A 25,743-nucleotide genomic window follows, 5' to 3' on the forward strand; every position below is an offset into this window, starting at 1 on the left:
ATCCTTGTGTTCAAAATCATACTCATTGTGCGAAAAAGGGAATTCGTTTGAAGTAAGGGCACTAGTTACATTGTCAAAAAGTTGGTACCTTGGTGAGAGTAAAACAATGTATGTTGTGTGTGGATTGGTCGATCTGTGTCATATTTTGATTCGCATGAGTTAGCTTGTTGAGTCTAAGAGAAAAGATTTGCACTCAAAAAGAGAGTCGGGATAGAGAGCTATGTGATTGCTTGGTCTTGAATGCTTGCTTCTATACAATTGTTGTTTAGAATCTTAGTGCATTGCTTGAGGACAAACAACAAATTTAAGTTGAGGGTGTTGATATACCGTGAGTTTATGGTATTTTTAATACATTTCATTTAAGAGTTGTGTATGTCTAGGGTCATTTTGTATTTGTATTAATGGATTTTTATCATTTTTGCAGGATATAAGTTCGGACGTGGAAGTTGAGAGACATAGCTGAACAATGTACAGAAAAGGGCATCTACGGACGTGACCTACGGACCGCAGGTCCAGTCACGCCCCGTAGATGGTAGACGTAGATGGGCAGGTAAGGCTAAAGGAAAATCAGGGATTTCTTGACCAAGTGTGGAACCATTGTTGCAATCGATAGACCGTTGATCGACCTACGAGCTGTCCTGCTGTTCCTTCAAATGATTCAGAGAGGGGGTTCCAGTACCTGATTTTGAAGATTCTAAGTATGAAGCTACGGAAGAGGATCCACGGACCGTGGATTGAACCACGGTCTGTACTGTTGATCCGTCAATTGCGTCAGAGATGAAGATTTTTGAAGTTGGAAAATTTGCCTAAGTCCTGAACCACGGAAGGGACCTACGGACCGTAGGTCAATCCACGGTCCGTAAGTCAGTGTCATAGATCGAAACAGCATCCTGAAACATTTTTCCTTATTTCGTTTCCTTTCTAGTTGGGACTTGTTTTTCTATATATACGGCATGTAAACCTCATTTTTGAGGGTGAAATTTTATTATTTTAGTTCTAGTTTTTGGCTTTGGAGATTAACTTGCAATTTTAGCAATTCTTGATTTCCTAAGTTTGTTTTGAAGATTTTGACTTTGAAATTCAAGTTGAGATTCTAGGTTTATTCTTCTCATTACGTAAGTTCATGATTTCTTAATCTAAAAATATGAATTGTGTTCTTACTACTATGGGTAACTAAATCCACAACTAGGTTTGTGGGAACCATGAGCGATTAACAAAGTATGAATAGTAACTACTTAATTCTTGAATAGTTTTATTGCATGCATTGATAATTCTTTCGTTTAGAAGTCTTTTTAGCGGTTGCAAAAGTTAGAACTCGCCTTGTTTCTACTTGCCGGACCAAGGAGGTAGTTAATAAGAAAAGAATTAGTCAACATAGATTTAGTGTGATACTATCTAATAGTCTAATGTCGATTGCTGCGAAGGTGAAAACTAAGCCATACATTGATGTGATTTCTAATATGAGGTAGTGGTAAGGGTTAGTAAATTATACACACGTAGCAGGACCAAGGTGTAGGGTGAAATTCTCTAGTTGCCGGACCAAGGAATTAGAGACACCTAACTTATCACTTTGCATGTAATATACTAGGAAGGGATTACTATTACTAGGATTACCGTGTTATGAGCTTATGGGGAACACGTACACCCTAGTTTCTCTCTCATCTTGATAACAACTAAAGTTTGAATCTTACTCACTGATTGTTCACATAATTTCTAGAATTTGTTTCACAAATTCCGCCCCCTCTCCCCTTTTAATTACTTGTCTCGGAAGTACGTTGACTAAAAGAATATAGTTGTAAGTTAAGTTTAAGTCTAAACCATATTCCTCGTGGGATCGACCCCAACCTCCAAGTTGGGTTCTTTACTTAATTATGATCTCTTATACTTCGTTAGGGAGGTCTAATTTGAGCATGTCAAGCATCACCAATATGCCTTATTGATGGAAAATTTTCAAGATGGTCCTTTTGGCTAGCCCGATCTGGCTCGCCTAAGTGACTCGGCGACTCGCCTACTGGCTCGGCGAGTCTTTCTACAACTTGAATTCTGCATTTTTCCTTAATGATTTCTAACAATGTTTGATGCGTCTTGTAGATATGGCTAGAACCAAAGTATCAGGATAAGACATGCCACCTCGCAAACGGGCAAAAGGAATCGTCATCAATGAGGATGCAGCGACATCCAAATCAAAGGCAATTGAACCTCTAACCACGAGTGGGAAAGGCAAAGGGAAGGGAAAGGCACCCATAGCCGAGTCACCGGAGGTTAGCTCCGACAGTGAGGGAGTCTACGCGACTCACCTCACCACATTTGAAAGCGAGGGGGAACAATATGATCCTCAGGTTGTAATCCCTGGGCCTGAGGATGACCAACAACTATTGGCCTGAAGAGCTGAAATGCGCTCCAAGAGGATGTATGATCCGTCTAGGATCCGGGTGCCTCAGATCACTCCTCCTTCTCCAGTTCCAGATCAGGCTATTGTCCCAGCACCACCTGCACATGGTCTTCCTCCCCAGTCTCTTACCAGACTAAAAGTCGAGGGACTGAGGACTATTATCGAGGAGAAGAGATTGTCCACATATGGTGTGGTGGACAGATATCCAGAGATTTGGAGCACCTTGAAATCCCATAAATTCAAGATCTTTACTAAACCCGGGGTCTTACATTCCTAATTGGATCCAGGAGTTTTACACTACCTATGGAGCTTTGGTACCACAGGGAAACAGGAAGGCTGCTACCTTCAGGCCAGTAGACTATGTAGTTGTCAGAGGAAGGAAAGTAAAGTGTGATAGTGATGATATAAACGTCGTATTGGAGTGCACTAATAACATTGCAGATGACTACCAGAGCATGATCAAGAGAACTTCATTGGAGTACATGAAAAGCTGGTTGGCCCCTCTTTTATCTAACAACACTCCTAGGTGGATCGAGGTCGGAGTTCCAATCGAGAAGAAAGACCTCAATATGGCAGCGAGGTACTGGTTCAGCTTCCTCAGTAGCACAATCATGCCATCCCAGAATGAGTCTATCCTTCGCCACACAAAGGTGTCCTGTCTTGGCTCTATCATTGCAGGGAAGAGAATCAATCTAGGTGCCATCATTAAATAGGAGATGTCCATGAGAGCTAGGCAGCAATAGACATCTCTCCCTTTTCTGGTGTTGATCACCGAGTTGTGCAGACGAGCTCGGGTGCTACGTGATGAGAAGAAGGACGTGGAAGTGATTCCCACCTCCTCTAGTGACATCCAACGTATTGAGGCTGAGTACTTGAAGGATGAAGCTAAGAAGAAAAGGGCAGGCCCGGTGGATACATCCCCGACTTTTGATATTGAGAGACTACCTGCAGAGGCAATACTGCCTACTCTGGCCATTGACCTTTAGGTATTTCTAGCTCTACCCCTTCTAAGACTCCGAGTTCTTCTATCGCTCCCCTGCTTTCTAGGTATACTGCTAGTTCTGCTGCATTTCGACCTCCACTCACCTAGGCCATGCTGTTATGGATGGGGCACCTAGTTCATTTTGTTGATGTACGTACCTCAAGGCTAGAGTTGAAGTTCTTGGGATGATTGAGAGAGCCCTTACCGCTTCTTTGACACCTCTTAGAGAGTCTATTTATGCCCTCACGACAAGGATATAAGTGTGTGAGAGAGGTCAGGGAGCCACTCATGAGGTAACGGTCTTAAAGGCCATAATTGTAGAGTTGAGAAAAGATGTGGACCAGCTAAAGTCCACTATTATGTCGATGATATTTGGGACCGTGGAGATCTCTGATGACCTGGACGTTGATATTTTGGGTTGTTTCGATGTGCCTCCAGCTGTCACCGGAGATGAGGTTAAAACCGATGAGGTGGCTGCAGAGTCCAAGGCTAAGACTGATGATGAACAGCTCGGTGTTCAGGAAGAGACTGCCAATGAGGGCCTGACTGAGGTTGAGGAGGCTATGGTACATTCAGCTATTCAAACTTTGTTGAGAGAGACTTCCATGGCAGGCCAGTATTGATGTTACCCAGGCACTGATGTCCAAGACCAGAGTGTGACCCCGAGCATTGATGCCCCGACAAACGGAGTGACTGCGATGCAGACTTCACCCAGGCTTAGCCTGGCAGGATGATATCTTTACCTCCCTCTCTATTATTTTATTAATTTTGGTTGTTTTAGTTTCATTTCAGGACAACTGCTTTTCATTTGTGGGTGGGGTGAGGTATTTCCATACCTACCTCTTGTGATTACATTTTTGTTTGTATATATTGGGTTTTATGATCAATATTTAAGTTTTAATTGTGTTTGGATATTATTCTTGTGGATGTTTGAGCTTATGGCTCCTAGTTTTGAATGGAAATGGTTTTGACCTAGTTTTAAAATTTTGTGCCACCTCTATTGTTTGTGATTGTGGTTGTTCTTGTGCGAATTTGAGTATCGGTTGTGATCAATACTGATTTATTGAATAGTGCTCTTAATTGAACAAAATGAATAAGCGGCTATGATATGGCCAAATGAAGTTGCATAAACAATGTGTGGACTTTTTCCATCTCGTTGTGACTAGCCGGTTATCGACTGAGTCTCTTGTGATGAACATTGCACACTAGCTAAAACGTGTGGAGTCTTATTTGATATTGTTGTTAATGCCTTGTGTGATGAGCTTACGTGGAATATTATGTGTGATGACACCTAGAAATTACCCCGTTGGTCCGGTTAACTAAGTGATGCAAGCTCTTGAAATGATCTTAGGCAAAAATTTTGATGAGTGAAACAAATTGACATTATACCTCTTTTGTGGCCAACCTTGTGAGATGTGTGAACCTTGCTTGAACCCCATTGAGCCTTATCCTTTTCTTGGAAAAAAATTGAACAATTGTGATCCCACTTTATCCATTCATCCATAATTCTCATGAAGTGTGGTTTGTTTGAATAGCCAACTTAGGCAAAAAACCTATGTTGGGGGTGTGGTTAAAAGAGAAGGTAAATCAAGAAGTGTGAAAAATTCCCCTTAAAGCAATGGTTTTGAGAAAATATGGAACCCCTCCATGTTAAAAAAAAGAAGAGAAAAGAAGAAAATAAAATGAAAAAGAATGAAAAAGTTGTGAAATAAGGTCGATGAAGTTGCAAAAGAAATGGGGTATCCGGTAGTCCATTTGAAAGTGAATAATGAGGGTGAATTATGAGCATGATCAAAATGTTGAAGAAAAGGAAGAAAGTGAAATCAGACCACATTTCATGAGTGTAGCATCCACTGAGCCTAAATGGCCATACCTTTACACTCAGCCCCGTTACAAGCCTTGTAAAGACCTTTGTGATCTTGAGTGAGCTGAAGCGAATGTTGATTGAAAAATAAGGGCAAACCTATGGGTGAAATCATGCATGTGTTCATCTTTGTAAGTGTGAGATTCGTATGTGATTCCAGAACTATAAATTGTTGAAGAACTTTGTGTAAATAGGGAATCATTTTTGTTGTGAGGGCATTTGAGTACCTTTATTGAGCTTGAACTTGCATTTGAAGCAAGTATTGTGAACTTGTGCTTTGTTGATAATGGTAAGTCACAAGTTGAATCTTTGAGTGCACAATTGATCATTGCATGAGTAAGTTGAATCTTGTTGTGTGCATTCATGTTGAGTGTTATGCAACACTGTTTGAGACATCCTTTTGAACTGCTAAACTTGAGTTCAACTTGAGGACAAGCAAAAGTTTAAGTTGGGGGTGTTGATGTGTCCGAGATTTGGACTCATTTGGGGCTTTGTCTATATAGATTTTATGTCCTCAAATGCTTAATTTGTGCCATAAACTGATGTTAAATCTTTGATTTTCAGGTATATGGATTGAGGAACAAAGCAAGGACACTAACAGGCAAAAAGGAACAAAACAAACTCTAGAATTGAAGAAAGGAAAGCGTGGTAATCGCCAAGAGGACTTGGCGAATCACCGAGTGGCTAACTTGACCCCCTAAAGTTCCAGTGTGCCATCCCTGAGGGAAGAAAGCAAGTCGGCGACAAAAAGAAGCTGTCGGCAAATCATCGAACAGTTATGCGAAGCAAAGATAGACTCCCAAAGTTAAAGAAATCTAGGATGCTGAATGCCAATGCGAAAAGGCGATGAAAGAGGTTAAAGGGTGGCTCGCCGAGTGGTTCAGCGAGCTCGGCTTACTTTGCTAAATGGCACTTCGTAGCTAATTTTTGGCGACTATAAATTAGATTATGCTAACTTAGACTGAATTAGTTTCAGAACATTTTTCTCTGTAGTTTTTCATAGTTTTGAAGAATTTTAGTGATTAAATTTGGAAATTTTGGAAGTGGGTTTCGAATATTCTAAAAATTGAAGCATTGTAAAGACTAATTTACTATTACCCAGTTGATGGATAATCGATTCGGTAATTATTTTTTACCTTTTTATAATGTTTGGTTAAAACCCCAATTCTTGGGGTGTGATCATGTGATTATGGGTATTGTTAATTACTAGTTTAAATGCTATTTTGAAGTGAGTTTAATCATTAATTGTGATTTAATTTATGAATTGAAGTTGCAAATGCAGTTCTAATTTTGTGTTCTTAGCTTGCTCGAGAGAGAGGTTTTAGAACTAAGATTATTGATTAATGATTTGTGGGTATTGTATTGAGCTGGGTATAGCTCGAGAGAGTAATTCCTAAACCCAATCCTACCCATCTAGCTCGAAAGAGTGGACAAATTAAGGTGTGGGTTGTTCTTCATTGTCATGCTTGTTGATGTTCGAAAGAAATCACCTGATTCGAGATAGTTGTTCGAGAGAAAGCTATCTCCCTTATAGTCTAGCCTACTCACCGATATTTAGTTGTTTATTGGTCGTTTCAATTACCCATATATAGTAATTTTCCTATAATCGATCACATCCGGAGAATATCACTCCTTATTGTCAGTTCTAAGTGTTTGTGACTACTGTGTAGTTGATAATTACAACCTAAAACCCCACATATGACATTCGTGTCACCCTTTTTATTTCATTAATGTCTTTTTCGATAATTTCTATTCCTATGACTGATTAAACCACATTTGCACTTCCTGATTGAATTTGAAATACGTACCGCTCCCTGTGGGATTCGACTCCAATTCATTTGTTGGGTTTTATATTGATTTATGATCGTTGACACCTGGAATTGGATGAGGTGTGCTTGACATATTAAATAACGCGTCGCTGACTTGATCAGTGATGCTCGACTTACTTTGCCTAATGGTCCTGAAGATCCAAATTTGGGAAACTATAAATTGAAATTTGAAAAGAAGAGGAACGTGTGCAATTCGGAATCTAGTCTTGAATCCAATTTTTCCTGAGCTTTCCATTGTAGAACTTAGAGCTTTTGAGACTTGGTTTTGAGAAATTTTCAATTGGGTTTTTGAATTAAGTTGATTTGAAGCATTATAGAGGTTTAAGAACCATTACTAGTTTATCGCTAACATAATTGGTAATTGTTTCTTCCCTTTTATGGGAAGTGGCTAAAACCCCAATTCTTGGGATGTGATCATGTGATTATTGGTTTTAATTAGCTTATGTGTATTGTTGTTTACTAATTTAAATGCTTAATTGAAGTGGGTTTAATTGATAGTTGTGTATTAATCTATGAATTGTAGTTGCAAATACAATTCTAACTTAGTGTTCTGGGCTTGCTTGAGATAGAGGTTTAGAGCTAAGGCTTTCGATTAATGATTCTAGTTGTTGGGTTGATGTGGGTTTCGCTCGAGAGAGTGAATCCTAAGTCCGATTCTACCTATCTAGCTCAAGAGAGTAGATAAATTGAGGTATTGGGCTATTTATAGTGTTAAGCTTGTCGAGGTTCGAGAGAACTCTCTTGAATCGTAATAGTTGTTCGAGAGAAAGCTATTGCATCTATAGTCTTGCCTACCTACTGAGATTTAGCAATTGTTATTAAACTCCAATTACCCACATTTCGAAATTAGCCTATGATCGATCACATCCACGAGAATTCCTCTTTACTTATTGATTCCCAAGTTTTCGTAATTTCTATAGTTGTTAACTGACAAATCAGTCCCCTCATCTGACATTCGTGTCACACCGTTGATTTATCTAAATGTTTTCGATAATTTTTATTCCTATAACCGATTAGACCATGTTTATAACTTTGTAACTGAATTCGAACTTGTACCGCTCCCTGTGGGTTCGACCCCAACTCATTTGTTGGGTTTCATACTAGATTACGATCACCTATAGCTAGTATTGGACAAGGTGTAGTTGAGTGTTTATCAGAAATTGTGCTACTACCGGTGAGTGGTTTTCAGAAATCTCTTATTGAAGTTTAGATTGTGATCTTATTGTGTTGTAGTTGAATCGACTTGCCCTGTTTTATGTTTGTTGTTGGCTGTGTTTGAACAGAGGACGAGATGAGTGTGAATGGACGTAACAGAAGCCAACTTGGCCACCAAGATGACATTAGTAATCTGAATGATATCAATGACCCGATTCAATTGGGTGGCGTTGGTGCTATACGTTTACCTCTTGTTGAGGGGAATTTTGTCTTCCACGTGACTAGCACAATGTTGCAACTCTTGCAAATGAAAGGATTATATGGATGGAAAGCTCATGAGGATCCCCATGATCATATTCAGAATTTTATAGACTTATGTGGTCCTTTCTCATTCAAGAACATCTCTCAAGAATCAATCCGTCTCCAGTTGTTCCCTTTCTCTTCGATGGGGGAAGCTACCAAATGGTTTGCTGGTCTACCGAGGAATTCCATTACCACTTGGGATGAACTTACCGAGGCATTCTTTGTAAGGTTCTTTCCTTCTTGAAATATGATGGAATTAAGAGATAATATACAGGGCTTCAAACATTTAGAGGATGAACCAATTCATGAGACGTGGCTGAGATTTCAGAAGTTGTTACTTCAATGTCCGACTCATCGACTTCCAAACAACTTGTTGTTACAACACTTCTACCGGAGTCTATACTCGGTGAACAAAGGTGTGGCTTATCAACTTGTCCCAGGGGGTATAATGCAATAGTCTTTCGAAGTCGCATCTAATCTTCTCAATGAGATGACCAAGATTAACAGAGCATGGTACACTTGGGAGGAACAGGTGTCTTCTCTGACTTTTAGGATGACAAAAGAGCAGATCGAGAAGAATCAAGAGCGAGACCAAAACATGGCCAAAATAATGACCCGGTGAGATATTTTAGCAAAAAATATGATGGGTAGTGGGTCTAGAGTTGTGAATGATGTTGGTGTTAGTGGAGAAGACCCCAACGATACACACTTCGAGGCTTTATATAATGAATAAGTGAGTTTTCTTGCACATCAAGGAAGTGGTTTCCATCTAAGCTATCCAAGGCCGGGCAGGAATCAAGGTTGGAATAGAGAAAATAATGATGGATTGAGAGACCGTGAAAGAGAATGGCGTGACCGTGGGACTAATTGGAAGGAACAAAATGGTGAAAAAGAAAGATATGTTCCACCGCATGTGCATCAAAAGCCAAAAGGGCAAAGAGCTGACCAGGAGAACTTTCGCATGGAAGACATGCTTGCACGCATTCTCAATAAAGTGGAACGGTCGGACAAGATGCTAAAGAAATGAAAGAGGATGTCTCCACACTGAATCAAACAGTCACCTACCACTCAGTGTCCATCAAGCAATTGGAAACGCAAATGGGTCAAATCTCATCTCCTTTGAACCCAAGGCCAAAAGGGGTCTACCAAGTGATACCTTGGCTAACCCAAAAAATGAACCTTGAAAAGTGTATCCACGTCGTGCCACGACGTTTAATATTGTTTTTTGAATAACGGGTGTTGAATGTATAGGTTGAAAAGTTGAAATTTTGGGAAAATGGCAGCTAGGCGAGACAAAGGTCTGATCGGCGATCCGCCGAATAGGTCGGTGAGCCCGACTTGGACCACCATTGGAACCATCTAGCTTGCTAGGAGTTCTGTAAAACTAGGTGGGCTAAAGTACCACTCGGCGCATAGCTGAGTGGGTCAGGGACGTAAGTCATGGTCGCCGACTGGCGTGCAAACTGAAGAGTCTTTAAAGGCCAAACCGTTTTAAATTCAAAATCTCTTCATTTTCATACTTTTCGACTTCCAAACTGTCACAACTGCTTGTACTTGCTTCCGTATTTAATCTTCTTACTTTTTTATGTGCAATTTACGACTCGGGGAGGATTTTTAGATTCTTTGCTTGCCTAGCATTAAAAATATTCGACACACAAGGTTGGTTTTCCGAACCTCACTCTACATATGGTTGTACTCAAATGCATGATCATTTTGTGGATGTTATTTGTGCGCAGTGATGAATTTTTTATCATATGGTAGTTTATTTTCCCGTATTTAGTTGAAATCGTGATTACTTGTCCTTAGATAGTGTATTCACGTGTCTATGCATGTTAAATTTATTGGGTTGCATTGAATTTGTTGTGGGTCTAGTGGAGTGAAGTTTGAGTAACCCCGAATTGTGCTAATTGATGATTTTTTCCCAATGATAGAGCGGTTGACGTCATTCGTAAGGGCAAAATATGTCAAATGGCCAATTTTGGCCAAATCGGGGGATGTCTCAGTACCCCATGGGAATGGGTATTATGGGTCTTAGTTGAATTGCCTGAAGTGATAGTTTAATTTTGTTTTCGTGGGCTGCGGGTTATTTTGAAGGTCGGGGTTGAAATCTGGCAGGTTGGACTATTTGGCAAGCTGGGTTGAGCTCGCCGAGTAGTTCGGAAGTTCTCCTAAGGTCCTCTTGATTGCCTTTTAATTCTCTATTTTGTGGGTTTGAGTTCTGTAACTTTTGGTTGTGTGCATGTGCTCGCCGAGTTCACTCGGCGACTCGCTGAAAGTAGCTTCTGATCTCCCTTCTGTGCCCCAAATCCCTGAAATTGTTTTGTAACTTTCGGCGAACCACTTTTAGTTCGTCGAATGGTGTCAGTGATCTACCGATTGGCCCTGGACATTGCCAACCTACTTTTATTTTTGGGTGATTTTACTCTGAAACTTTCAGTGAGCCAGTCCTGGTTCACCAAAGGTGTTCGGCGACTCGCCGAATGGTTCAGCGAGTCTTTCCGTGCAGTTTTCATACTTTGCTTTTTCTTCGAATTGTATCTTATGTGTGTTGTTTTGTGTTGCAGAAATGGCTAGAACCAAAGTAGCTGGAAGGAATCAACCGCCCCAGAATCAGGCACGAGAAATAGTAATCAATGAGGAGGCTGTTACCTCTCGGGTCCCAACTATCAAACTTCCTCCAAGAGAGGGAAAGTCCAGGGGAAAGGGTCGTGTGCAATCGACACCTGCTGAGGCGAGCTCCGATAGTGAGGGTATTTACTCCACATACCTCACTCCCTCCGGCAGTGAAGGTCAGTCTGAGGACAGTTCTCCGGCATCCATTTTTAAGACGGAAGATGACCAACTCCTACACGGTAGGAGAGTGGAGCTGCGCTCCAAGACTATGAATGATCCGTCTAGGATTCTGGAGCCTCCTCCAGCTCAAGTTCCAGCTCAAAAAATGGTGCAAGCCCCACCAATTCAGGGTCGTCTTCCCCGATCACTCAACAGACTAACGGCCGAAGGTTCGAGGAATATCTTGGAAGAAAAGAGGTTGTCTACTGACGGTGTGGTGGACTGATATCCGGAGGTGTGGAACACCTTGAAGTTATTGAAGTTTTTACTAAACCCCGAGGCCCTTACATCCCTACTTGGGTCCAGGAGTTTTATTCAGTATATGGGGAGTTTGGTGCCGAAGGGGCAGAAGAAGGCAAGTGCCTTCAAGCAAGTTGACTTTGTGTTTGTTCGGGGGAAGAAGGTTAAGTTTAGCAGCACAAAGATAAATGAGGTACTCGAGTGTTCATGGGATTAATGCATGACTACATAGACCTCATCAAGAAGAAGACCCTAGATGATCTTAAGGGTTGGATGGCACCCCTCATCTCTGACATGAAACCGAGGTGGATCGAGGCAGGTGCACCGATTGAGAAGTAGGACCTAAACATTGCTGCCAGATACTGGTGCCGATTTATTAGCAGCACCATCATGCCTTCATAGAATGAATCAATCCTCCGACACTCGAAGGCTGCTTGTCTAGGCTCGATTATGGATAGACAGAGGTTGAATTTGAGTTTGCTTATTGCGCAAGAGATGGCCATGAGGGCCAAGCAGAGCCAGACCTCTCTTCATTTGCCCTTATTGATTATTGAGCTATGTCGGATGGCCCGTGTCCCTAGGAATGAGAAGACAGATGTGGAGGTGACACCCACATCTTCTACTGACATCCGACGTATCGAGGCCGAGTACTTGAGGGATGAGGCCAATATAAGGAGAGCTGCACTGGTGGATACGTCCCCGATAGTTGATGTTGATATGCTGTCTACTGAGGCAAAACTTCCTCCTCAGGCCAGTGAGCCTACATTTACATCTGGCCCTTATAATTCATCTGCTACTCCCCTTCCCTCTGCTGCTGCTGCTACTGCTTCCCAATCCCCTATCACCCGGGCCATGTTATACAAGATGGGCCATTTGGCCCAATCTGTTGATGTGCGCGCCTCCTAGGTTGAGGTTGTTGTTCTTGCGATGATAGAGAGGGCGATTGCTGCCGCCTTAGCCCCAATTAGGGTTGAGATAAGAGAGCATCGAGAGACGATTGATGGCCACCGACTTGCACTAGATGCCCTTGGTGTGAGGGTAAAGGATTTCGAGTAGGGTCGGGGTGATTCTGCCACTGTGATGACCTTAAAAGATGATGTTGTTGGGTTGAGGAGAGATGTGGACGAGCTGAAGTCCACTGACTTATCGATGCTTTTTGGTACTGTGGAGATTCCCAAAGTCCTGAGCACTGATATTCCATCCAGTTTTGAGGTTTCTCTAGCTCTTACGACCGGAGATGTTGCTAGGGCTGATGATGCAGATGCTGAGTCTCAGGCAGAGACTGATGAGGATGAGCTCGATCTTAGAGATGGTGCATTGTATGATGATCTAGCAGATCTGGAGGGCACCATGGTTGAGACGGATGTGTAGGCATCACTCAGAGAGACGTCGATGGTGGGCTCTAGTGGAGCCAAGGATGTTGCTGAGCTGGGCACTGATGCCCCAACAGATGGAGTTACAGACGTGCAAACTTCACCCAGTCTTAGCATGACAGGATGATTCTCTTTACTCCATTTCTGTTACTTTTTAGACTATTTTACTATTTCTTTTCATTTGAGGACAACTGCTAGATTAGTTTGGTCGGGTGAGGTATTTCTATACTTACCTCTTTTGGGCTGTTTTGTTGTTTTGTGAATGTTGGATTGTTTTATGACATCCGACAGATAGAGGCTGAGTACACGCGGGATGAGGCCGATAGGAGGAGAGCTTCACCGATAGATACGTCTCCAGTTGTTGATGTTGACATGTTGCCGGCGGAAGCGATACTTTCTCTTCAGGTTAGTGAGCCTACACGTACATCTTTTTTTTTCTGCTACTCCTAGTTCGACTGTTGCACCCCCTTCCACTACTTCTTCTACAGTTCCTGCCTCCTGACCCCTATTACCCAGGCTATGTTGTATAAATGGGTCATCTGGCTCATTCTATTGATGTGCGTGCCTCCAGGGTAGAGGTTGTTGTGCCTTGAATGATAGAATAGGCTATCACTACTGCTTTGGCCTCGATTAGGTGCTGAGATGAGAGAGCATCGATAGTTGATTAATGCTCACCAACTTGCAGTAGATGCCCTTACTTTGGGGATTGAGGATTGAGAGCAGGGCCAAGGTGATTTTGCTGCTTTGACAGCCTTGAAGGCCGATGTTGTTGGGTTGAGGAAAGATTTGGATGAGAAGAAGCCCACATTTTTTTCAATGTTTTTCGGCACAATTAAGATCCCCGACATCCCGAGTGCAGATGTCCCTACTAGCTCAGAGATTCCTTCGACTACTACTATCGGAGATGTTGATAGAGAGGACACAACTATGGAGTCTGAGGCTGAGATGGATGAAGATAAGCTCGGTGTTAGAGACACAAACGCATATGATTATCTAGTAGATTTGGGGGTGCCATGGTTGAGACAGGTGTGCAGGTATCACTCATAGAGACGTCGATGGTGGGCTCTAGTGGATCCAAGGATGTTATTGAGTCAGGCACTGATACACAGACAGATGGAGTCACGGCAATGCAGACTTTACCCCACGCTTAGCCTTGAAGGAATACTCTCTTTAGTCCATTTCTGTTTTTAGACTATTTTGTTTTTATTATTTCTTTTCAGTTCAGGAAAACTGCTAGATTAGTTTGGTGTTGTGAGGTATTTCTATACCTACCTCTTTTGGGTTGTTTTGTTGTTTTGTGAATGTTTGTATATATATGTATATATATATATATATGGTTTTGAGCTATTGTGCTTGCCCGTTGTTTGGATTGCAAATGGTTTTGAACTGATTTAAAAAAAATTGCCACCTTTTTTGTGTTTGATTGTGGTTGTTCTCTTGCATTTTCGAGTGTCGATTGTGGTCAAATACCGATGACTTGAATAGTGCTCTCAATTGAATGATATGAATGAGCGGCTACGATGAGGCAAACTAAGTTACATAGCTCATATGTGAACTTGTAGCATCTTGTTGTGACTAGCCGGCTGTCGAGTCAATATCTTGTGATGATCATTGCACGCTAGCTAGAAAGTGTGGAGTCTTGTTAGATAATTGTATCAAATGTCATGTGTGGTGAGGTTGTTTTGAATATTATGATTGAGGATGCCTAGAACTTGCCCCGTTAGTCCAATTGATTGATTGAAGCAAGTGATTGAAATGATCTTAGGCACAAATTTGTAAAGAGTGAACCTAAATTGATAATATACCTCTTTGTGGCTACCCCGTTAGAAGTGTGAACCTTGCTTGACACCTTTTGAGCCTATCCTTTTCTTTGAGAGAAACTTGAACAACTTTGACCTCTTTGTCCCATCACATATAAGCTTCATGAAGTATTGGTTTGTTTGAATAGCCAACTAAGGCCAAAATCCTAAGTTGGGGGTGTGGTGAGAAAGAAGGAAAATCAAGGAATGTGAAAAATCCCCTTTTGAAATCATGATGAAAAAAATGATGGAACCCCTCCATATATAAAAAAAAAAGTGAAGAGAAAGAAAAGAAAGTGACTGAAAAGCAGAAGAGTTTGCAAAATAAAGTGTGTGAAAGGAGAAAAAGAAATGGGGTATCCAACGAGTTGTGCTTAAATGAATAATAAGGTGGATTGTGAACATCATATACTGTGAAACAGAAGGAGAAAAAGTGTTTTGTAGCCATACTTCATGAAGGTAGAAGTCACTAAGCAAAAATGATTATACCTTTGCACTCAGCCCCGTTACAAACCTTGAAAGACCTTCGTGATTTTGAGTGAGCTGAAAATAATGTTGATTGGAAAATAAGGGGAAGCCTATGGGTAGAATCATGCACGTGTTCATCTTTGTTAGTGTGAGAGTTGTATTTGATTCCGAGATTATAAATTTTGATGGATTTTGCTTGAGCCTGGAATCATTCTTGATGTGAGGGCATTTGAATGCTTTTGTTGACCTTGAACTTGCATTTGAAGCAAGAACTGTGAACTTGAGTCTATTTGATGATGGTTAGTCACAATTTGAAACTTAGAGTGCACAATTGAGCATTGCATGCGAAATTTAAACCTCTTGTGTGCATTTGTGTTGAGTCTTGAGTAGCACTGTTTGTAAACATCCTTGTTGAACTAATTGATCTTGAGTTTTACTTGAGAACAAGCAAAAGTTTAAGTTGGGCGTGTTGATGAGTCTGAGATTTCGACTCATTTAGGGCTTTGTTTTCATAGTTTTATTGTCCCGAATGCCTAATTTATGCTCTAAACTGATGTTAAAATGTTGATTTGCAGTAATGAAGGCTAAGGAGCAAAGCAAGGACATCACCGGGAAAAAAGGAGCGAAAAAGCTGAAGAAGTTAAAAAAAGGCAATCCTGATGATCGCCAAGACCACTCGGCGAGCCGCCCAGTGGCTCCTTAGCTCGCCAAAAGCTCCAACATGCCACCCCTAGGGAAGAACCTACTTGGCGATGAAAATGGACAATCAGTGCACCGCCGACCGGATCGGCGACTTCGATCCAGCTTGCATAAAGTTATAAGACCCTAAGGAAAAAAAGCCAAGGCAAACATGCGATGGAATGGAGCAATGGGCGCGTTGCCGACTTGGTCGGCGATGCTCGACTTACTTCACTGAATGGTCCTGAAGGTCAAAATTTGGGAAACTATAAATTGAAATTTGAAAAGACGAGGACCGTGTGCAGTTGGGAATCTAGTCTTGAATCCAGTTTTTCCTGAGCTTTCCATTGTAGAACTTAGGGCTTTTGAGACTTGATTTTGAGGAATTTTCAATTGGATTTTTGAATTAAGTTGATTTGAGCATTGTACAGGTTTGAGAACCATTACCCAGTTCATGGCTAACATAATTGGTAATTGTTTCTTCCCTTTTATGATGTGTGGCTAAAATCCCAATTCTTGGGGTGTGATCATGTGATTATTGGTTTTAATTTGCTTATGGGTATTGTTGTTTACTGATTTAAATGCTTAATTGAAGTGGGTTTAATTGATAGTTGTGTATAAATCTATGAATTGTAGTTGCAAATGCAGTTCTAACTTAGTGTTCTGGGCTTGCTTGAGAAAGAGGTTTAGAGTTGAGGCTTTCGACTAATGATTGTAGTTGTTGGGTTGCTGTGGGTTTTGCTCGAGAGAGTGAATCCTAAACTCGATTCTACCAATCTAGCTCGAGAGAGTCGATAAATTGAGGTATTGGACTGTTTATAGTGTTAAGCTTGTCGAGGTTCAAGAGAACTAGCTTGAACTGTAATAGTTGTTCGAGAGAAAGCTATTGCATCAATAGTCTAGACTACCCACTAAGATTTATCAATTGTTAGTAAACTCCAATTACCCATACATCAAAATTAGCCTATAATCGATCAGATCCCCGAGAATTCATCTTTACCTATTGATTCCCCTATTTTCGTAATTGCTATAGTTGTTAATTGATAAATCAATCCCCCCATCTGACATTCGTGTCACTCCTTCTATTTATCTAAATGTTTTCAATAATTTTTATTCCTATAACCGATTAGACCACGTTTATAACTTCGTAACTAAATTCAAACTTGTACCGCTCCTTGTGGGTTCGACCCCAACTCATTTGTTGAGTTTTATACTAGATTACGATCTCCTACACCTAGTATTGGATGAGGTGTAGTTGAGCGTTTATCACTCGGCCATACATTGCTTATTTAGTGCGAACATTAAACCAATTTTCACAGCAACCAAAAAATCACACTGGGAGGCAGCAGTAAGACCGATGAGATACACTTAAAGAGAGTTAGGACTTGGCATATTATTAAGAGGCAACAACTCTAACAAACTGAGTGTATATTGTGATGTAGATTGGGCAGCATGCCCAAATACTAGAAGCAGAATGTGGTTTCCAAGACTTTAGCAGAAGCTGAGTATAGGAGCATGGCAAATGCAGTTTCATAGTTTGTATGGATAATTGACTTTTTGAAGGAATTGGGAAGGGAAATTTAACAGCTTGATGTGGTATACAATGATAGTAAAACAACCTTGCAAATAACAGCTAATCTTGTGTTTCATGAGAGGACAAAACACATAGAAATTGACTGCCATTTTATCAGATAAAAAATATAGGCAGGAATGATGAGGACAGAACATGTAAGCTCTAAAGAACAACTTGCAGACATACTAAGGGACTACCTAGATCACAACATGAATGTTGAATGAGCAGGTTTGGTGTGTTTAATGTGTTTGCACCCACTAGATTGAGGGGGAGTACTGAGATAGGAATTATTTGATCATATATGTAAAGTTAGCTAAGGGTACTTAAGGAATTAGGCAAGTAGTTAGTCGGTTAAAGAATAAAACAATGTATATAAATCACTGTTACATTGTAATTAGTAGATTAACAAATTCTCTGTTTTCTGAAATAAGATTTCTTCCTTTTCTTCTCTCTAATGCATCTGTAAGAACCCATCAATGGTGTGGTTAGTTTGAGAAATTGCATGTATTCTAACAATAGCAGGGTCGGTCAAATAAAGCTCATACTATGTTGTATGTTGATATCAATTCTACTGAGTCATTGATCTTTATAACGTACTTAAAAGATGAGGTAATGCATCAAGAAAAAATGTGTTCTATCTTTGTTCTCTGGATGCCATTTTAGGCATTGCAGTTGTGTTTAATAGTATCATTCATTTATACGGAGAACAGAGCGGTATTAGGAGTTTGCATGTATATTAGAATGAATGCGTTTATTAGCTTCTAGCCTTCTTATGCGATGGAAATTAATTTCATGCAGGACGCTTTATTTTCTCTTCATATATGCTTTCACAGTTTTCTCTAGCATGTAGTAATATGTTAATGAAACAATACATTGAACCTGACTATAAGACCACAAATATTTGACTTGAACTGCATGTAATTACATTAGCAACACACATGGTATGTAGAGAAAAATTATGGCCATCATTATCAAATCAAGAAATATTACTTACAAAACAGAACCACATGAGACACTCTGAAACACATTTATAAAAGATTTTGTTGCTCGATAGCTGAACCCTGTAGTAATCCTTGTCGAATCTGCCCTGCAATGTCACTAATAACACAAGGTCCATGTGGGATAAAGACTGTTGAGGATTTGGAGTTGGCACCAATTTCATTCATGGTGTCAAAATACTGAGTGATGAGGACAATTTCCAAGACGTCCTTAGCAGTAGTTTTGGGACGTTAACCGATAAGCCAAGAACATTTTCCCTTAAACTATCTACAATGGTCTGACGTTGTCTAGCAACCCCTAGTCCTGCTAGGTACTTGGCCTCAACATTACCTTCATCTTTTTTAATCTGGACAATTTTTTCAGCTTCAGCTTTCTCATTGGCGGCTACTCTAAAGCTTGCAACTGACAAGAGTTCGATGTAAACCAACAATTAGGCTTAAGCTTTAAAAATTACTCACAAGCAGAAAGATTCTAGACAAATTGAAACGAATTGCTTAATATGGTTCAATTAGTCAACAGAACGTAGCAATAATCGAATTTATTCTCCTTTCAAGGAAATCTTTTCTTGAGAACCACAAAAGAAGGCCTTTTTTGGAAATGGAGTCATGATGCACTTTACGGGCTACTGAAATCTATGAGGTAGTGTCATACGTATAATGAAATACTAAGTAGCTAATGCTCTCATGTTTCACATGAGAATATGAGTAAACTTGAGATATACATAAGCTAAGTATTTGATTCTCCCAAAGGAAAAAATACTACCATGGTACAATTTGCACATTTAAGTGACCAAATCATTCCTCTACTATATTATCCATATTCTTTTTTGTTGTGTCATGTGTATACGGACCACCATATATATGTATTTTAGTCATTCCCAAGTCATTTCTTTATCGTCATATTTTATACATCCCCATCCATCCATAATTCTGAAACAACTATCTTTGTTGGTTCACAAACTTGATCACACCTAAATTTATCAGTTAACCATTTATAAATCGTACCAGAGACATGAATTACTGCTATTAGATAGGGAAAAGTATGTGTTATCTGCATTGGACTAGCTAAAGAGAAAGGTTAAACATGATTCCTGCATTGATTTCATTCATAGCTTGCTTAACGTGTTCTTCTGGCTCTATATCAACTATGAGTGTCTGAACAATCTCATACGCGTAAGCAAACATTGCCTATATATCATAAAAAGGAAAATGTACATTATAATCATCAGCTTGTCCTTTTTCTTGATGGGAATAGATTACCATTTCAAGTTCATCCTATTGGGAAAACACGGACTAACACAAAATTATATACAGTAAAAATAATGGAAATAAAAAGGGAAACCAATGAAGCCAAGAATTTTTACGTGGAAACCCTTTTCAATAAAGGAAAAAACCATGGGCTATGAGGAAGAAATGATATCACTATAGCAAGACATTTTTACACTGTGTAGTCATGAGTATAGTACTCAAAGTGACTACTATACACTCAAAAGGAATAACACTCTTTTGATTTACCACCTTACTAAGATATCGCTCATACTCTACTTTTCTTCACATGCTAATTTATTGTATAGTCTATGGTATACCTCACTTTGGTATCTAAATGAATTTTTCTCTCTATTTTGGTGTGTTTTTACAAATCACCAAGAGTGCTCTATTTATTGAAAAAAATTGTACCTATGATGTCATCAGTGAAAATGAAATAACCATTATTTCAAACTTTGGTAGGTTTCTTGGTGAGATTTGGTTTGTAAAAATGCTGATCTTCTGGTTGTAGAGATTTCCACCAATTTGCAACAAAGTGAGGCTTTTAAAAATGGGAATTGGGACAAGAACCCCACAAATCTCCCCATCCAGTTCCATTCACTAGAAAGAGATATCTTCATTTTCTTTAGAGAGAGCTCATACCCACAAGTTCTTTCCATAAGTCGAACTTGTCTTTCAGTATCGTCTTGGTTAGAATATCTACAGGATTTTCACTTGTGTGGATCTTTTTGATGTGAAATGACTCACTCTCCACTTCCTCACGAATCCAATGACATATGGAAACGATGTGTTTTGTCCTTGCATGGTACATGGAATTCTTGCTCAAGTCTATTGCACTCTAACTTTCACAATAGAGAACATACTTCATTTATTGCAATCCAAGTTCTTGAAGAAATCGCTTGAGCCTATCATCTCCTTTCCACCTTCAGTAGCCGCAATATATTCAACTTCTGTTTTAGACAATGCAACACGCTTTGGCAACTTCGACTGCCATGATATAACTTTTGTCCTGAAAAAGTAGACAAATATCTAGTAATAGATTTTTAGTTATCAAGGTCGCCAGCCTCATCAACATCTATATACCCCTTCAAGATTGGATATGATGGTCCAAAAAAAAAGCATTGACTCAGCTTCCTCTAAGATACCTGAGTATCCACTTTACACCTTCCCAAAGCTCTTTTCCAAGATTGTCGAGAAACTTGCCGACAACACCAACTGCTTGAGCAATATCAGGTCTAGTACATACCATTGCATACATTAAAGTTTCTACAACAGAGGAATCTGGAACTTTGTCCATGCTATCCTTTTCCTCCCTAGCTATAGGACACATCTTCTTGCTCAACTTCATATAACCAGCAAGAGGTGTGCTAAAAGCCTTATCATTCTTCATATTAAAGTTCTCTAGTACACGTTCAATGTACTTCTTCTGTAACAAGTGAATCTTCCTTTCATATCTATGACGATTAATTCTCATGCATAAAATTTTATTGGCATGACCAAAGTCTTTCATAGAAAAAGACTTACACAACTCTTTCTTCAATTCGTCATTTTTGGAAGTATTTGTGCCCACAATCAATATATCATCCACATACAGCAAGAGGATGATAAATTAATCATTATAATTTTTTATTACAAATACACAATTATCTAAATAAGTCTTCTTATAGCCTTGCTCCCCCATAACAGATTCAATCTTCTTGTAGCACTGTCTAGGACTTGCTTTAGGCCATAGAGAATCTTTCTGAGTTTTCACACAAAATTTCCTATACCATCTACTTTGAAGCCTTCAGGTTGTTCCATATAAATATCTTCTTCTAGGTCCACGAAGGAAAACTGTCATCACATCTGTTTGCTGAATCTCTAAATTAAAACTAGGAGCCAAACCTAGAACTTTACGAATGGAAGATATTTTCACAATAGGAGAAAATATTCGTCAAAGTCAATAAACTTTCGTTGACAAAATCCCTTTTCAACCAATCTAGGTTTTTACCTGGGCTTCAAGTTGTGTTCTTCAACTTTAACTTTAAACATCCACTTGTTCTTCAAAGCTATCATGCACTTTGGCAATTTCACCAACTCATAAATGTGGTTCTTATGCAGAGACTTCATCTCATCTTGCATGGCTTCAATCCATTGATCCTTTTGCTCATCTTCCATGACCTATTCATAACATTCAGGGTTCTCCCCCATTAGTGAGTAGCACATACTCGTTAGATGAATATAGAGAGAAGGAACCTATAGTCTTATGGACCTCCTAAGCGGGATATTTTATTCATCCACAACTTCATGAGTAGGAGAATCATCAATAACAACATCATTGTTATTATCAACATCAGCGTGTTGATTTGATACATGATTTTGGGCGTCACCATGATTATCAAGCCCAACACCATCATGTACACTTGTGTTAGAAACTTCATCAAGATGACCTATGGCATCAAAATTTGAAGATTCTAGCTTCTCTACTTTGTTAATATTTTCAATTGTTTCACTCTCCATGAAAAGAATATCACGGCTTCTCAAAAGTTTCTTCTCAATTGGATCATATAACATGTAACCAAATTTGTCAAGGCCATATCCAATGAGGATGCATTGCCTTGTCTTGGCATCTAACTTTGACTAGTCATTTTTCGACACATGTACAAAAGCCTTGAAACCAAATACTCTCAAATGGTCATAGGAAACATCCTTTCAATACAAAACTCTGTTTTTAACATACTTTGTAAAGCAATAGCATGAAATAGATTAATAACACATGCATCGGTCAATAAAGCCTCACCCCAGAAGGAGTTTTGCAACTTTGCTTTAGAAACCAAATATCTAACTCTTTGAATCAAGGTCATGTTCATCCTCTCCGCCAAACCATTAAGCTGAGAAGTTTTCAAAGGAGTCTTCTGGTGTCTAATACCTTGATGCTTACAGTATTCGTCAAATGATCTACAATATTCACCACTATTATCACTATGCATACATTTCAGTTTCTTGCTAGTTCCTCTTTCAATTGAAGCATGAAACTGCTTGAAGACACCTAACACTTAGTCTTTAATCTTCTAGACATAGACCCAAATTTTTCTTGAGTAGGCATAAATAAAGGAGACAAAGTAGAGTGCACCACCCAATGTCCTTTTATTCGTTACACCGCATAAATGAGAGCGCACCAACTCAAGCAACTTTGTCTTTCTTGAAGGAAGGTTAGACTTAAAGGAAACTCTGTTGGGTTTACCAACCAAACAATGCTCACACTTTTCTTATCTAGCACTTTGGAAATCTGACAATAATTTCTTCTTGGCCAGAACATTAATTCCTTTCTTGCTGATGTGGCTACGCCGCTTGTGCTATAACGTTGAAGTGATATCACTCTCAACAACATTCACCATACCAACACAAGTAGAAGCCATAGTCTAGTATAGACCACAACATTTGTTACCATGAGCCACAACCAAGGAACCCTTAATGAGTTTCTATTTTCCATCACCGTTAATATTAACAGATCCTTCATCATCCAAAACTCCAACATAAATCAGGTGCAGCCGAACATTAGGAGCATGCTTCACATTTTTCAAAACTAGTTTAGTTCCTACACTAGTTTCCACAAAATTAATTCCAATACAAACCACCCTAGATATACTCTCATTACCCGTACTCAAGGTTAAAAAATCACTAGGAGTATAGAAAGAGAAAAAATCCTTCGTCTATGTCATGTGAGATATGGTACTAGTGTCCACAACCCAACTTGACTCATGATAAGCAATATCTATCACATTCGCTCAAGGATGGTAACAAGATCTTCGATAGTGGCAGTGACTAGGCAATTTTAATTGCAATCTTCTGTAGTTTGCTCTTTGTTTTTGCTCTCCCTCTTCAACTTCTGAAAAAACTTCATTGTGTGCCCTTTCATGCCACAATGATAACATTATATATCCTTAAGTCTGCCTCTATATTTTCTCTTGTTATGTTCTCTATTCTGAGAACCACACATTTTTTCTCCCCCTAAAGCTATTTATCAGGACATCCGACAAAGAGAAACCTTGAGATTTTCTTTTCATTTCTTCGTTCAATACACTAGTCTTGGCAAAATCCATAAAGATCACACCATCTGTAGTAGAATTTGATTAAAGAAGTTCTAAGTGTTTCCCAAGAGTGTGGTAGGGAACCAAGCAGAAGAAAACCTTGAATTTTTTCATCAAATTTGATGCCCATAGAAAATAATTTGTTCATAATCCCTAGAAAATTGTTTAGGTAATCTGGCATCAAAGAACCATCAAGATATTTTAAACTTAGCATCTACTTTATTAAGAACAATTTATTGTTCCTGGTCTTTCGAGCGTACAAACTTTAAGATTCTCCCATAGTTTTCGAGCTTGTGCCTCCCCAAAAATATGGTTCAATACATTATCGTCAATACATTTCTTAATGAATCCATAAACCTTTCTGTGCAATAGATTCCACTTTTCATCTATTTTATTTTCTAGATTTATAGTGGTAAAGGCTGGTTGATAAAAAATCTTAACATATAGCAGATATTCCATTTTACCTTACAAAATAGCATAATTAACTTTATTCAAAGTAATCATTCTACTTGTTTTGGCTTCCATCATTTTCCATTAAAAAAATATAGCTATTGCAAACCAACATTCTAATACTAGTTTGTTCGGAAAATGCGAACTAACACCAAAATATATATGGTCAAAATAACGGAAATAAAATGGGAAAACAATGACACCAAATTTTTTTATGTTGAAACTCTTTCAATAAGGGAAAAAACCACAGGCCAAGAGGAGCAACTGATATCACTATAGCTAGAAACATTTTTACTGTGAAGTCATGAGTACAATACTAAAAAATGATTGCTACACACTCAAAAGGAATAACTCTTTTGATTTACCACCTTACTAAAATATTGCTCACACTGTATTTTTCTTCACAAACTATATTCTTGTATAGTGTATGGTATACCTCAGTTTTCTCTCTAAATGACTTTTCTCTCTATCTTGTTGTGTTCTTACAAATTAGCAAGAGTTCTCTATTTATAGAACAAAATTGTACCTATGATGTCAGTATTGACAGCATGAAAGAATCATTATTTCAAACTTTGTTAGGTTCCTTAGTGAGACTTGGTTCAATATTTTTTTTAATCTTATGGTTGTAAAGATTTGCACCAATTTGCTGCAAAGTGAGACTTTTAACAATGGGAAATGGGGTTGGAATCCCCACACACCGTCCACTGGTTTAGCAATTTGATTATTTTTCTCAAAGACATCATCTTGATTTAGCTTTGGAACACTCGCTTTGATAACTGTACAATCATGAGAGAGGCCATAATCATCTAGGAGGAAATAATAAGGTCAAAAAAGATAACGTCAAACATTGTGCTCATGCAATTACAGTACACATAAAGGTTAGATATAATCATTTTTATTTTGTCATGAGATAAATAATCTAAGATACTCGTTTATTCATACCATCAAACACATAGGCTTGGATCTAGGATCAAGTATTACTTAGCTTGTAAAAAGCATCAGTAGCTTTATCAGCCAAACAACAGTTACAAATACATTATCCTGCACCACAAATGAAATATTTTACTAGTTAAATCATGACAAATGAAAAGGTTATGCCGTAGATTACTGTGATTGAGCATAGTGAGATAGCCCCTATTAAATTATCATGATTACTTATTGTGGTTCACATGATGTCCTTTCTATTGATTGAAACAAGAGATGTTTACGAAGGGTAACAAGGACTAACAAATATGTGCAACAAAATATGAACTAGCAGTCTAGTAAGAACTATTTTCAATTCTATGGCTATATCAATTATCTGGACATAATCTACTAAAATCCAAGTTTAGTGAATTAGTTGCTTGTGCTCATGAATACTTCTTCGCACAGTAAACATGATGAAGGAGATAGAGTTGACAAGACAAGCACAAGACTTTTTATAGTAGTAGAACACCTCCATCTTCAACCACTAGGTTGCAGGGTTTAGGTC

At 39.1% G+C, this 25,743-nt stretch overlaps 1 pseudogene; it reads right to left on the minus strand.

The window, feature by feature from the left end:
- Nucleotides 1–18,516: 18,516 nt before the first annotated feature.
- The window catches only part of LOC102599537 (hypersensitive-induced response protein 1-like), a 51,078-nt pseudogene continuing 43,851 nt past the window's right edge, over nt 18,517–25,743 (minus strand).

The sequence above is a fragment of the Solanum tuberosum genome, unplaced genomic scaffold (assembly GCF_000226075.1).
Source record: "Solanum tuberosum cultivar DM 1-3 516 R44 unplaced genomic scaffold, SolTub_3.0 scf00011, whole genome shotgun sequence".
Lineage (NCBI taxonomy): Eukaryota > Viridiplantae > Streptophyta > Magnoliopsida > Solanales > Solanaceae > Solanum > Solanum tuberosum.